Genomic DNA, 15216 nt, shown 5'->3' on the forward strand with positions numbered 1-15216 from the left:
AAACACATCCACTTGACTGGAATATAATGAATATTAGGTCAGCCAAATGCAAACTGACTAAATTAATTTGTAGTTGTGTACCAAGTGATGTTGTGCGATAATTTAATGAAACCCTTCAAATAAATATCCGCTGGGGAACAATGCCGAGGAGCAGCGGAGTGTGCAGGGAAGGATTGCTGGGTGGGGGTGTGGGTACACAGGAGGTCCTGGAGAGCAATCAGGACTGAGGGGGATCTCACAGAGCAGAGGGGAGGATGCGAGGGCTGAGCAGGGACCACGGTGGTGGCTCTGCAGAGAGCCTTGGGCCTCAGAGCTGCTCCTGAAGGAGCTTAGATGGGACGCCCAGGGCTGGGCTCAGCCTCTGGAGCGAGTGTGATGCTGGTGGAGCTCCGTGGGTGGCCCTTGGCCCCCGTGGGGTTGTCCTGATGCTGCTGGGTTGTGCCGCTCCCCGGGAGAGCTGCTGGCTGATGGGAGGGTGATTTGGAGCAGTGTGACAAAGGACATCTCAGTCCTGTGGGACACGCAGAGCCAAGCGAACGGGTTTGAGTCCTCCTTTAAATGTTTTGGTTCCTCAGTCAGATCATCTGGGGACTCTGAAAAACAAAACATTATTTCTGCCTTTTTCATATCCCTCTGGTTGTTTTTTTGTTTGGGCAAAGGCAAAATAATCACTGAAACAGCTCATTTGAGGAGCCACAATGTGCTGATCCCAATGGGAATCTGGGGGCAGAACGAGCCCTTTTTGAAGGGGTGTCTGCATGGGAGGGATGCTGCCCATTGCTCCAGCACACACGGGACTGGGAGTTATTCCACAGAAAAGCACAGCTGATGGATGGGGTGCTCAGAGCAGACTCTGAGCAGTGCTGTGGGGCTGGGGTCACCCTCTCGCAGCAGAGAGCCCAGGCCATGCAGAAATCCTGCTAGGAAACCCCCAGAGCACTGGAGGTCACTGGGGACTCAGCCACCTCAGCAGCAGCACAGGAGCTCTGCAGGATGGAACCCTGAGGATGAGAAACCAGTGGGAAATGCTGGTCCCAATGGTGCCATTCCCCTGAACACCCCACTGGCAGGTGGGGACCCTGCTGTCCCAGATGCTGCTGGGGTCTCAGCCTGTAACCCTGCAGAACCCAGAGCCCTGGGCTGGAGCTGCTCTGGCCCTGAGCTCTCCGATCTCCCAGCACAAAGCTGACTCCACAGCAGCCAGAGCTGCTCTTCTGTGGTCACAGCAGCAAGAGGGGGAATTCCTCTGACCAGAACAGTCCTGGTGCTGCATTCCCAGGGGAGCAGAGTAGCTAACTTAGTGATGTTGACATAAGAGATGCCCTTGAACTGGGATTATAGGACATATGCTGAATTTATTGGGAAGGGGTTTATTAATTTGCCCACATGATGTGTCACAGGACTGTCTGCTAAGTTTACATCAGCTATTCACAGTGATATCAGGTGCCCTTTATCAGATTCTGCATCAGTCACCTCGGAGTGAGACCACAGAGGAGCAACTGCTAAGGGCTAATAAAGACAGAGCTCCAGTGATAATGGCTGCCAGTAAACCAGAGGGTGTTTGGGGTGTTCCATGTCAGCCCAAATCCAGGCAGAGAGGAGTCAGAGACACAAGTGGTGGAAAGGTCAGGCAGGGTCATGCCAGCACAGACTGAGCAGGAGCTGCTCCGTTGGCCCCTCTGATGACCCAGCACGTGTCCCACCAGGACAGGCTGCAGCAGAGGCCACAGAGGGCCCTTGCTCCCACTGAGGGACTCCACGTCCCCTCTGCTCCTCCGAGGGGTTGTGAGGGTCCTTCCTGCAGCTCCAGGACTCCTTGCTGGAGCAGCCAGGGGTGGGAGAGCAGATGGCTGTGGGCAGAGGTGGGCTGAAGGTTGAGGAGTGACAGGCTCATGCCAGGTATGGGGCTGCAGCAGGGGCCAAGGGGTGGTGGGGGAAGTCAAACACAAATATAGGGACAGGCACTGCAGTGAGGCAGCACTAAATGCACCTCCTGCCACAGAGGAGGAACCAATATTAATTCTCAAACTCATTATAGAGAGAAATACCCTCCCGTATCACTACGGGATGAGATAAGCATCAGCACAGGATAAAAAAAAATTAAGCACATAAGGATAGAGAAGGAACTGAGGAGCTTTTTCAGCAGGAATGCACTTACCCCACGCAATGGGGGTGTCCCTGTCCCCACACAACCCAAGGCTCCACCATCACCAGAGCTGCTGCATTTTGGCTGGTGGCTGTGGATATCCTTGGCAGCTCCAGCCTCTACATTTACCCAGTTGGCAGGAGGATTTGTTGGGTAAGGCTGTAGCCACCTTCCTGAGGTGGCCCTGGGAAATTCTCCTCCTCCTCCTCCTCCTCCTCTTCCTCCTCCTCCTCCTCCTCCTCCTTGCCTTGCTGCTCAGCTACAGGGGCAGGGAGGGGAGGATGCTGTGGAAGGCTCTCCAAAAAGTGCCCTGGAGGCAGAGAGAACCTCTTCTGTGCAAAGCCTGCCTGTGCCAGTCCGGGCAGAGCCCTCATGACATCAGCTCCCAAGCAGCTCCACAACACTCCGAGGAGACCCTGCTGTGTGCCATGGAGGGGACCTGCTCCGCCTGGGGCGGATCCACACTGCAAAAAGCCAGCCTGGAGCCTCAGAGGGACTCTCTGCTCTGTCTCCAGAGCCCCTGGGACCCTGCCTGACACCCAGACCCCTGCCAGGGCACAGGAGATGCTGCTCTATGCATGGAGGTGATCCTCACCTCGAGTAGTACTGGCCCAACAAACACTAAGATCGCCCCAGGATGGCATTTTTGGTAACTGGAGATTTTATACCAATTTAACCATTCCCTCACCCCCTGCTGAACCTGCCCCTTCTATGTGCACCTGATTTACACCACAGCATCCATGATCAGAGCCAGTCCCCACCCTGGGAACCAGTTTAGTACCAGGTCTGCTGTGCTGACACTGATCTGGGGGAGCCCCAGGAGTCTTGGGAGCATTGCTGGGGTTCACACCTGTGATGTTCCCCAGGCTCACTCAGGAAGGAGCAATCCCAGGAAAGTTCTTTTCATTCCCTTGCTTCTCTAAATCCTCCAACCCGTGTGTTTAAGGCTGTCATCAAGCTGACTGTGAAATGGCATCGAGTTAACCTGGCTGGGAGCACCTGTTTGCAAACGTGCCCGTGCTGACTCTGCCTTGGGGTGTTTCCTAAACGCAGCCAGGAGAGTCCAGACTCCCAGCCCATCATCCCAGTGTGGCAGGAGGCTTTGCTGGGAGCCTTCTGCCAGGGAGCAAGCCCTGCTTGGCTGCAGGCAAGGACCTACAAGCCCACAGGAGCCCGGGACAGGTGTTCCTGCTGCTCCCACTTGTGAAGGCATTGCGAAGTGTGGGAGGGTGCTGGAGACTCTGTAATTATAGCCTGTGAATTTAAATCCCACAGTTTGCAGGAGTTCTGGGATATTTCATGCAGCGTAAGCTCAGCAACACCTTCGTGACAACATGAAGACTCATAAGTTTGTGCCTCGCTGTAGCAAGGTGTGAGCGTTCATTAACCCTCAATCCACCAATGATGCTTTCTGTAAATGATGGGGGAAAGCCAGGGAAAAAAAGGAAAAGTTGAAGGAAAACACTCAGAGGCACCTTTGCTAGCTGCAGAGCTCAGAGGAGGCCCTTGAATCATAGAATCATGGAATTCTAGACTGGTTTGGGATGGGAGGGACCTTAAAGATCGTCTCCTTCCACACCCCTGCCATGGGCAGGTTCACATTCCACTAGACCAGGGTGCCCAAAGCCCAGCCTGGCCTTAGCTTAGCTAATCCTGATTCCCTGCTTGGGTTTGTTTCTGCCTCTGAGTGTGAAGCATTAAACAGAGGGAGAGTTTCTTGTTATCACTTTGAAATTTCTTCACCCAAATTAAACTCTGCTGCAAATACAGAGATACAGCTCCTGCCATTCTGCAATAACCCCCTTGTTCTCATCTCCTTTTTTCAAAGAAAATTCCCTTGAGTTTAGAGGGGCTCATATTGGGCTCCCAAACTGAGGAACATCATCAGGGATTGGAATCCTTCACCCTCTGGATCTCAGTTTGCCTCCCACTGGGGAGAGCAGCCGTGCTCCACGGGTTGCTCACTAATATGTGCAAAGCGCTTGGGGAGGCTGATGATTTTCAAGCCATGAGTATTAGTTATGCACATTGTTTAGCACTGCCAGTTACCTCAGCATATTTATTTAATAAATGTATCAGTCTGCACTGCTTCAGAGACCACACTGCCCTGTTTGCCACCTGCAGCCTCAGCCACGCTCTCCTTCCCCCTCCTGCCTGGGACACAGGCACAGCCTCAGCACCCCACCAAACCCTTGGTGATGATTATCACCAGCAGTGCTCCTGAACTCTTCAAAATATAATGGGAACTTTGCTGGAGTTAATTCCCACTGACTTGTGGCAAGTACTACTGAACTGCATCTTCAGCCACCTGAGATTTCCTTGCTGAACCTGAAAAAGGCTGACCCAAGTTTGGGAGTCCTTCCTTCACTCTCTTATCGTAACTCACAGAGCCAACAGGCTGTTTCCTCTGGAATAATAAATATGCCTTGAAACAAAGGTGAAAACAGGGCCAGAGAGTGCTGGGAGCACTGGGGCAGGCAGTGACACGTTCGTGTTGCTCCTTCTCCACTCGGTATCAGAGGCAGCTCTTCCTGCTCAAGTGCTGCCCCAGGCCTCGGATGGGGATGTGGGGACTGACATTTTTGGGGCCTCCTGGGTGAGGGAAGCACAAGGTAGGGCAGGAACACCATGGTGAGGTATTTTCCAACCTCATAAAGAAACAAAGACTGTAACTAAGTAACATCATTGCACAACACTTTGTCTTAAGCGTTTTGCTCTCCCTATCCTCAATGGATGGGGGTGATCAGCAGACGTGAAGTCTTACTGAGAAGGGGCCCTTCTCCATTCCCAAAACTGCCTGTAATTGGGTTTTAGATTCCTGAGTGACAGTGGAAAATGTTTGTGAATTAGATACCCCAGTGACAGTGATAATTTACGTGTACCAAAGCATCAGCTTCTCACACAGCTGCGGGTTTTCTAAAAATTGGAAAAATTTAGTGTCCTTACATCTCTGCTCCTCTGTCAAAAATGACTGTGAAGTTCAAGAATGACTGTGGGGTATACACAGACAAAAAACCACAGAAAGAAGCAACAGCCTGCAACAGGCAGGTGAAAATGCTGAGTGTGTGATGCCTTTGTGTGAGCACATCCTTCTGTGCAAATCCTTAATACACCCAGGAAATGTCAAAAAAATACATTTGAGCTTGAACTTCTCCTCAGCCCAGACATGAGCACTTCAGACTGGTTAGTCTTTAGAAATAGCAGGAAAGTTGGGAGACATTGGAAGGTTTTCTAGCGTAGCTTGATTGTACTCAGCACTTCAGCAAGGTCGTGCCATAGATAAATAGATATTTTTCCCCATCGTGGCTGGCTTTGCCTTTCTCTGCATTCATGAGAGCAGAAGAGCAGGTCTGAGCCTCCTGCCTGGGTGAAACTCCATTGACACGAGTTGTGAGACTTGCACAAATGAGAGCAGAGTTCGACCTCTGGCTTTGAAGTATCCTTGTCCCAACAGATTTATCACCGGGGCCACACGAAGGCCTTGAAAGAGAGGAAGCAGTTCTGTTTCGCAGCCCTTTCTTCTCAAAAGTTTGTTTGCAGTTGTCCTTTTATTATTATCTTAGCTCCAGCGATTACACATGTGGGGCCCCTCATGCTTTGAGGGCTTTTTGCTCTGACAGAATCCCAGGGCTGTTAATTAAAAGACTATTTTAAAATAAAAATCACTTGTTTAGTGGGTTTAGCTGGTTGTGGCCCCAGTATCAGATTTTACTTGACGACTCATAATTAGTCACTGCAGAAGGATGGCTGAGTGGGAGGCAAAGGGTTACGAGGGAAGGCTGGAGAAAGGAAAGATACGTATCATTAAATAAAAATGTGACCACCCATGATTATAAGTGTTGTAGTCCTCCTTTTAACAAGCACACACCGTACTTTCATTAACCCGGGCCTGCCTGAATAGCAGCCTGTCTGGCCGAGCGGGCAGTGATTTTGTAAAAGCTGGCCCTAATGACAAAGACAGGCCACCTACCCTGAACTTTTCTCTATGACTTTATTCTTCAGCAGTGCTCAAGTGTAAATAAACTTGTTTACTCCCATCAGGATGGTAATGAGAACGAAGCCTTATTTGTTTCTCCACAATGACAAAGTAATTTGTGCGTGGCCCAAGCGGGGAAAGGGGGGCTGGGGGGCAGCTCTGCTCTGTGGTCCCTCCATGGGCAAAGTTGCTGCAGTCAGTGTTTTCCTTTGCTCTTCATTGTGTGCCACGGGTCAGCGAGGGAGAACTTCCCATCCTCAAGCTCACACGTAGGGCTGGGGAGGGGAGAGCAAAGGGAACAGAGCAACAAGTGAAGTGAGGAGTCAGACCAGCCTATCCGGGAGGGAGAGAGTGACTAAGTGAGAGGGAAGGGGAGTTACCTGGTCAGGCTTGTGAGTCACTATAGAAAATGTACAGAGCAGCACAACCTGGTGCTTGCTTGGGTTTTTTCCACTCAGACTGGTGTCTCTGAAGCGTTAATGAATCACAGCAACAGCACAGGGAGGATGTATGGAAGGGGGAAGGGGAACTGAGGCAGGTCAGGCAGAGGGAGCAGCTGGACTGCTGAGGGCCAGGAGAAAGGGGAGAGGCTGGAAGGGGCCAGGGCCTTTCCAGGAAAGATGAGAATGAAGTGAGGGTGTATTTGTGGGTGGCTGAAGCTGACTAAAGCTTGCTGAGGCAGAAAGGGCCCCTTCTGGCCGCACTCACCCTCTGTGTGTCCCATGGCCTCTCCCTTCTGAGGGTTTAGGCAGCCTGGCAGGTGAGGACCTGACTGATCAAAATCAATCCCTTCATTTTTTTGGTACGGTTTGTTTTCAGCTGATCAAACTGAACTGGAGAGAGAGCAGGTATGGGAAAATATTTTTTTCAAATGTTAAAACAAGTGGTTTATAATGGATTTTTTAATTGTTGCTGGAACTAAGAGCAGAGATGGGGTAATGTGGTCTCAGCTCACTGTACCCTTAACAAGGCAAGCAGTGCAGATTCAGCTGGTGTTTGTTAATAATGCTCTTTTTCAGAAAGTTACAAATAATAAGTTTAGAAAAAGAATTTAGAAAAATGCAAACAACCACTAATTCCCCCAACAAAAATGACAAAACCAAACCAAAATAGAATTGAAGGAGAGGAGGAAAAAGGCAGACCAGACAAAATATCCCTTGGCAAGATCGTCAGGAACCCTTGTCATCACATCCAGGCTCCTCTTCCAGAGTTGGGAAGGCCAGTGTACCTAGACACTGGAGAGGATTTTGCAGGAGACCCACCCTGTGGGAAGCAGGTAGAGGGATGAGCGGGGGGGAAACTGGAGCCCAATTCATAGATGCAGCAGTGGCCAGAGCTGTGCAGTGATTCCCAAGTACAGATGGGTTAGCAGAGCTCAGGTGTGTCTGGAGCACAGCAGGTACTTGGAAGGTGCTGAGGCACTCGGTAGGGAATAGAAATGTAAAATCCCTTAGGCCATAGCAGTCCTGAGTTCCAGACAAGTCTGTGGTTTTACCCTGCCACAGCATCGGGGTGCAGCCTGCTCAGAGCAGTCAGGAGCAGGAACTGGCCTAACTGCAGTGCCTGGAGTGGATAAACACCCCTGACACGGGTATTTTAGCAGCACAAATAATGTCTCCTAACAGAGCTTTGGAGGGGCCTCACATCCAAGGCAGCAGCGGATTCCCAGTTCCCCTCACTGTGAGCTCTTGCCTGGCTTGTGCTCCTGTTGCACCTGAAACGTGTGGAGCCATTCCTTGTGGTGAATTCCCTCCATTTTGCCTGTGTACATCAGGCCATTGAGCTTTCCAGAATGTATTCCCTGCCTGACTGCTGCTGTGGAAGTTCTGCTCAGCCTTCCACTGGTGTCAAGGTGACTCTGCAGAAGAGCTGTCCAGAAGGCCGGGGGACACGGAGACCTCACTGCCTCATCCTGCTTGCAGCGACACTCACAGCTGTGGCTCCGGGCACAACACAAACAGTTAATCTGGGTAATAACACTTCGCTCCTCTGTAGCACCTTCCTCAAGCACCTCGAAGTGCTTTTCAAACATGAATGCGTTAAAGCTTTGCCGCCCTCCTGATGGAAGTGAAAAGGAAGGCAAAACACAGCTCAGCGATGCTACACACAAGCTGGAAAACTCTCCAAATTGTTTCCATGGGGACTGAAGCGCAGCCCTCTCTGCGAACAGCGGCGGGATCAGCCCACCCCTCCGAAATGCCAAGGGAGCAGGAGCACAGCCTTGACTGCTGGGACGTGAAACCATCTGAGGAAGGGCGTGAACAAGTCTGGATGTGGAAAGACCTCCCTTCTGAAAATTAGATTTGTATAACTCTCTGGTGAAAGATGTTTAAAAAAACAAATCACTGAATCCTCCTGAGCAAGCACCTGATCCGACTCCTCTGGGAAATGAGGGTTTGCATGAAGATCCTTAATCTGTAGGAACCAGAAATCCCAGGCGAGGCTGCGGAGCTGTAAAACCTTCCCAGTGCTGCACAACATCCCCAATGACCTCGTTTTCCCAACTCACCCCAGCCAGCACAACACAACACCCTTCCCAACACCGCCTCTGCTCTCACTCAGAAATAACAAACGTCACCTGCAAAACCTCTGGCACCACCTCACACATTTGTCCCAGGGCTTTTACCCTATGCCTGTCTCGTTTTGATGTTGTCTAGCGAGGAAAACCTGACAGAACCCCAACACAGGAAGCACATTCCCTGCACAAACCACCTCTGCTACATGACTAAAGATGCAGATGCCCTCAAGCTGTAGAAGAACTGCATCAATGCCCAAAAATCTCAATATCTTTGTGCCTCTTTCCTGTCTGCTTATCCTCACACCTGCTGTTCACAGGGCTGAATTTCTGGGTTTCCAGTTCTGCACTCTCGGATCACAGAGCTGGAGCTTTCACCTGAGAGCTGATGATGTGTCCAGGGCACAGGAATGTTGAGAGCTTTGGTGTTATAAAAGATCTCAGAGCAGGAACCAGATCATTGTTTTGGTTCTGAATGTACCAAGAAAGTGCTGCTTCAGAGGTGCTGGCAAACGTGAGGTAAGGACCTGGTGACGTTTCTCTCTGAGACAGACTTAATAAAGGGCAAAATGGAGGCAAAAATTAACATTTTGACTGGAACACTGAACCCTGAAAAGACAAAATAACTGCATGTATTTGTTCCTCTGAATGACAGGAATTCATCACTCTTGACATGGCTAAATGTTACTTCCTAATTCAGATTTGTTTCATCCAGTGAATTGGAATAATTAAAATGGTAGATCCAGCCTGGCTCACAGGCTCTCCAATACCAAACCAGAGCTAAATCTGACAAGCACCAGCAGGCAAATGAAAAGGCCAGAGAGATTATTAAAAATCAGTGTAACACCATAATAAGCACTGAGATAAATGAAAATAGCACAGTACAATTTAATGGTGGGGGTCTGTTATAAATTATTGAGTTATTTGTATTTTGGGATTGATTGCCACAATAACTGCCTTGCAGATGTTCCTGTTGTTAACCCTCAAGGCCTTCAGCAGGACAAATGGCTCAGACTATCATTTATAAAAATTACTCCTTTCAAGGCTTTTTGAGCTTGTGATTAAATATTGTCCTAAATGAGGATGGGTTAATGGTCAGTATGACTGGAATAAGAAATTAAACTTGTCCCCCTTAGCTGCCTGTCAAAATGGGCAAGGGCATGGGAGGAGGAGAGTCAAGATTTGTCCTGCCAATCCAATTGCTTGAAGTTTAAACAAGTGTGAGATAAAACTGGGATAAATTTGAAGAGGACTGTCCCACCACTGCTTTATAGAACCCTGAAAATTGTTGCATAGCTTGAGAAATGCATTTGTTTGTGCATGAAGAACCTTAAAATGTATCTCCCATTCTCCTATGTGGAAACAGCTGGTGTGTTCCCAACCAGAATAGCGCAGAGAGTGGAATGGGGTGTGGAAAATTTGGGGAAGATGTTGTATCAACACACAGGCTGGAAACTCCCATTTTGAAGGTTTAACCCAAGCTACCAAGGCTAAGAGGAGATGAGAGACCAACCTGGCTCCTGTGAGCTGCCCTTACCAGGCTCTCCTGTCCTTGTGCCACTGCCCCAGCTGAGGCAGGACCACCACCTCCGAGCTACCACCCTCTCCCAAGAGTACAGGGGCTTTTAACCTTAAATAACAATTACAGCTGATGATCAGACACAGCCAAAAGGTTGTGGGGACACAGGAAAACAGGATGATCCAACTGAAGTCAGAGGTGGCGCATCTGTGTGAGCAGATCTGCCATTTCTCCCTGCACAGACACCCGACTGACAGACAGCAGAAGAGCAGCGCTGTTGCTGAGGCTCCTCTGAATATTTTGGGACTGATTAAATTCTGAGTGCAAATGCTCTCAGCAGTTTCCTTGCAAACAACCTGCTGTTAAAAAATGTGATCAACAACCTCTCAGGTGTGTTTTCCAGAATCTAAAATAGCCCAGATGCAGTGCTGCCCTTCACCACCCCCCAAACTGGGGCAGGCAAAACATGGGTGGGAGGACAGCAGGAGAAGGCTGGAGGCCAAAACGGTGTAGAAGGCTGAAAAGGGGTGATAGGATGAAAACCAGCTGAAATAGGGTGCCAGGCTAAAAACTGGGTTGTAGGCAGAAAAAAAAAAGACAGCAAAAGGAAAACAGGACTGCAGTTCCAGAAGGGAAGGGGAGGGAGGTTCAAAATGATGGGAGGTTCAAAAAGGAGTGGAAGAGGAGTGTCCAGCTGTAAAAGGGGGTGTCCAGCCAAAAATGAGGGTGTTAGGCCAAAAAGAGGAGTGGGAGTTTAGGACGAATTGTGATGCAGAAAAGGGGTTGGAGGCTGAATCGCAGGATGGGAAGCCAGAGAGGGAGGGTGCCCAAAGATTGGTGGGAGGCCTGGAGACAGTGGGAGATTGCAAAAGATTTGGAGACCAGGAGGGGTTTGTGTTCCAAGGACAGTGCATGGGAAACCCAAAAGTGGGGGAGGCTGGGAGGAGTGAGACACTGGCAGAGGCTGGGAGGTTGAAGAAGACCAGAAGACAAAGAAGAAGTAGAAGGGGAACAGAGGTGATTTCTGAGAATGCTCCAAGTGCCATCTTATGCCAATAATGGCTCCTGTGTTGCAGCAAGGAATAGCTGTCATCCACGCTGAAACTGGGGGACATAAATCAGAAAAAAAAAAAAAAAAAAAAAGAAGAAAAAGTCTCCCTCAAATGGTACAAGAATGAATCTCAACTCCCACCTCTAGCATCCAAAACCAGAGAAGGACAGCATCACCTTAGATCAAGATGCAGCAACAGCCACGAGGCTCCTGAGCCCCGGTGACATCAAACAAAACCGGAGAGGGGCTGGCAGGAGAGGTGCTTCTGATGGCATTTATGGGCCTCTCGGCTATCGGGAGGCACAATCTCCTCGTAAAAGCCCAGCGAAACCCTGTAGCAGCAGCCTGATAACCACATGAAAGGCCGGGTCCTGCCCGCTGGCCTTTTGTCGGAGCCGCCGGGAATGTCGCACGCAGCAGCCGGGCGGGCCAGGTTGTGTCCCCGCTCCTCCCCGGGCTGCTCCTGCAGAAAACAGGGTATTTAAGCGGGAGGAACAAAGCTATTTATATCCTAAAGTGTTCTTGGGAGCTGAGACTGTAGCCTCGGCATCAAAGATAACTTCATAATAGCCTTTTAGTGGAAATAACCCTTATTTATAAGAAAGTTCTGTCGCTAGGCTGAGATGTAAAACAGGAGCAGTAGATATTGCTCATAATGCACTGGAAGAGTTTATTCCATACATGGCCTTTTCATGAGCTTCTAAAAGCAGCAATTTAATGTTAGAAATCATGGAGAAAATCTTGGACCATTGAAGAAGTACAAGCAATTTCATTACCTGCGTTATGAAGAACACCTCAGCTTATGAAAGCCCAGCAGGCTTTTTGATCTAATTTATTTTTTTATCATTTTTTCTGTTTAGATTACTGTCTGTAGAGCTGGACAATGCAAGAACTTTGGTGCCTTTTCTGCTCCTTGATAATTTAACTGTACCATTCCTATGCCTAAGAACACTGAGGACAACTACATGTTCTTTCAATTTCTTAAAAATAAAATAAAATAACCCATAACAAAAAGCAGCAAAATCAAATGGCCTTTATCCCCAGCCCCAAATTAGTGATATTAATTCTCTACATCCTCCTCATGGCTTTTCTAAAGTGATCAAAACTGGGACAGTTAAATTATCTTGTGTGCTTCCTTCAAGCAGGGAAATGCTGTCCAGACAAAAGAAGTATAAATACCATAGATGAAGTAAGTTATTGCAACATCACTATAATTTTATCTCTGTGGTACCCATCTTTGTTCCTTCCCTCTTTCTTTGCATACAAGTACAAGAACAGAGTTTTGTATTAAAAAAAAAATATATATATAGTTCTAATTTAATTAGCACAGGAATGAACCCAGAAGACAGGGAATGCCAACCGTTATGTAGCAGATATTCCACATAATAGATGCCTCAGAGGTCCAACCAAATGTGCCACATAATACAACTTTTTAAAGTATCTAAGTAATATATTTTTATTATTTTTGCACTACTGCAGCCAGGTTCTCAAGTTAAGAAAACAAAGAAATACTAAAATCTGTGTGCTTTGGTTGGAGAGTGTTTGCAACCTCAGACAAGGAGCAAAAGTTACGTAAAGGGCCGGGCACAAAGTTCTCCTGGGTAAAACGCACCATCTAGAGGTGGCCACCGCTTCTGCAAGTGCTCCTCGACAAAACCCGGGCAGAAGTGGCAAAACCTCTCACCGAGACGGAAAATCACCTTGATAGAGGCAATAAAGTGCCTTAATCACTACATCTGCACTCTTTGAAATGAATATTTCCGAGGGAGTTCCTAAAGAAAGGTCCTTCTGCACCAGGTCAAACAAGGCTCCTGTTTTCAGAGGCCTTTCAAAGGGAGAACCAGGTCACTGCTGGTGCCTCCAACATCTGAAGGTCACAGGAAGAAGGGCTTTGCTCGGGGCTGTGGCAGGTAGGGATGCACAAATGACTCTGCTGACATGCTCTTGCTATTTCGAGTTATAGCTCTGCAAAGATTTATCCAAAGGGGTGCAAATAGGATAGGATGGCATATAGGGAATTGATCTTCCTAAAAGAAAGAATAAATCCATAAACTGTGAAACTCCCAGTGAAGTCAGAAAGGATGGTGTAGGTGCTGCAGGGATTGTGAGAATGGCAAAGCATTCCCCTGGGGTGGAAGCACAGATGAGCCTCAGTTCCAGCCCATGGAGAATCATTCCCTGCCTCAGCAACATTTTAGCCAGTTTTTGCATGTCTCCAGGCTTTGTAGAGCCTGAGAAAGGGGAGCAGAGATCTGAAGCCCACCTTTTCCTGGCAGTGGGCATATATCTGATATTTATTTAACAGGAAATGGCTGGTGTTTGCTTTATTTTCTCTGTTATAAAGCAGGGTGGCCATGAAAGCCAGAAGGTGAGGATGGGAAATACTGCACTTCACACTCCCTCCCACCCACCACAGGGGGAATATTCCTCCACTGTTCCAATTGCAGGAGCTGTCTATAAACAAAAACCTGTTTTGAAACTCCCATATAAACAGCAATCACAACATCTTGCACCATTTTAATGAACCCTGTTTTCTTCACGTCAAATCCATCTCAGGAGCGTCAGAATCAGAACATTTCCCCAGTGACAGCTCCATCCTTTAAACTCTGCAGATGAGAGAGCACGCGGAACAAGCTGTGCTGAGGCAGGATGAAGAGTTACCAGGGTGACACTTTGTAGTTTGGAGGATGCTGACAAGGAGCCTCACAAAAGCACAAGACCTTCACTGGAGCTGAAGCGACACAGAGACCCAATTTGCCTCAGCTGTCACTGAAGTAGCAAAGAAGATTGTAAATTCCCCCTCCCCAGTCTTTGATTCTATTACCTGTGCATTACAGCTGAATTCCTAGGGGCAGGATGTGGCCTCTGGCAGCAGGGATTTACCTCAGAAGGAGGGATGCTCCACACCTCCACCTTGGAACTGCTGAAGGTCTTCACTTTCCCTTCTATCAAGGTCTCCAACATGTTTCTTCCCACAGAGAAGGAGAAATAACTGTGGCAGCAAAAGCCTTTAGCAGTTTTTAATTTGCCCACCCTTGGCTGACTGTGTCACGTTTCTTTCCTTTTTCTGTAGGTGCAAACGAATTAATGTGTCCACATATTTGCACCAATCAGGCAATTCTTGATGGTCAACTGAGTGATGGAAGCCAGTTGCAAAACTTCAAGATCTGTCTCAGAAATTACTTGCCCAAACTTTGCCCCTTTAAGCCTTCCCTGCCCTAGCCCACAAATTCCTTGCTCAATTGCATATCCACCATATACATACAGCCAATGGAGAGGTAGATTCCCCAGCCTGGGAAGCTGTCCTGCATCTAGAGAGATTTACTTATGGTGTTTTTTCAAGAAACCAAAGATTTTTCATAAAAGCAGAGATCAGCATCTACTGTTTTCAATGATGAAATAATAAAAATTTATGATTACAGTTGCAGCAAGAAGAGACAACAAGGGGCTGAGAGTTGGACCTTTGGCTGGACCCCTGGGAGCTTGTTTAGTCCAGCTCTGGCCAGTGCAGCGGCGCCACTCTGTGTGGACGTCAGTGTCACTCGGGGTTTTTAGGACAACAGTGACATCAGAGGGAGAAAAAGCCTCCAGTAAACCACAGGAAGGTAGCTCTTCCCAGAAGCATAGTGGTTTCCCTCATAAAAGAACAGCAGGTGTTAGACTGTCACCGAGGGACTTGACTTCGACCACAAAGCCAAGAAAACTCAAGTGCCTTTAGTAAATCTCGGCTTCTCAGTGACCTCTGAGGGAGCAAATCTGCCAAGGCTAAATTGGCTGACTTTTAGGCCAAAGCCAACGATTTATCTGTGTTGGTTAGGCTCAAATCCTGGAGGCTTTATTGAGATTAGAAGAAAACTTGCTCAGCAGAGAGCAAAGCGGCAGCCAAAATTTGGCCTTTCTGAGGGCAGGGAGGTGTAGTTCTGTGGGAAGGCTTTGGGAAGGGTGGCACAGAGCAGTGAAGGAGTTGCAGTGCCCACAGCAGGTCAGTGGGGTACATCTGTGCCCTGAC

Source organism: Taeniopygia guttata, chromosome 10 (assembly GCF_048771995.1).
Source record: "Taeniopygia guttata chromosome 10, bTaeGut7.mat, whole genome shotgun sequence".
Taxonomy (NCBI): domain Eukaryota; kingdom Metazoa; phylum Chordata; class Aves; order Passeriformes; family Estrildidae; genus Taeniopygia; species Taeniopygia guttata.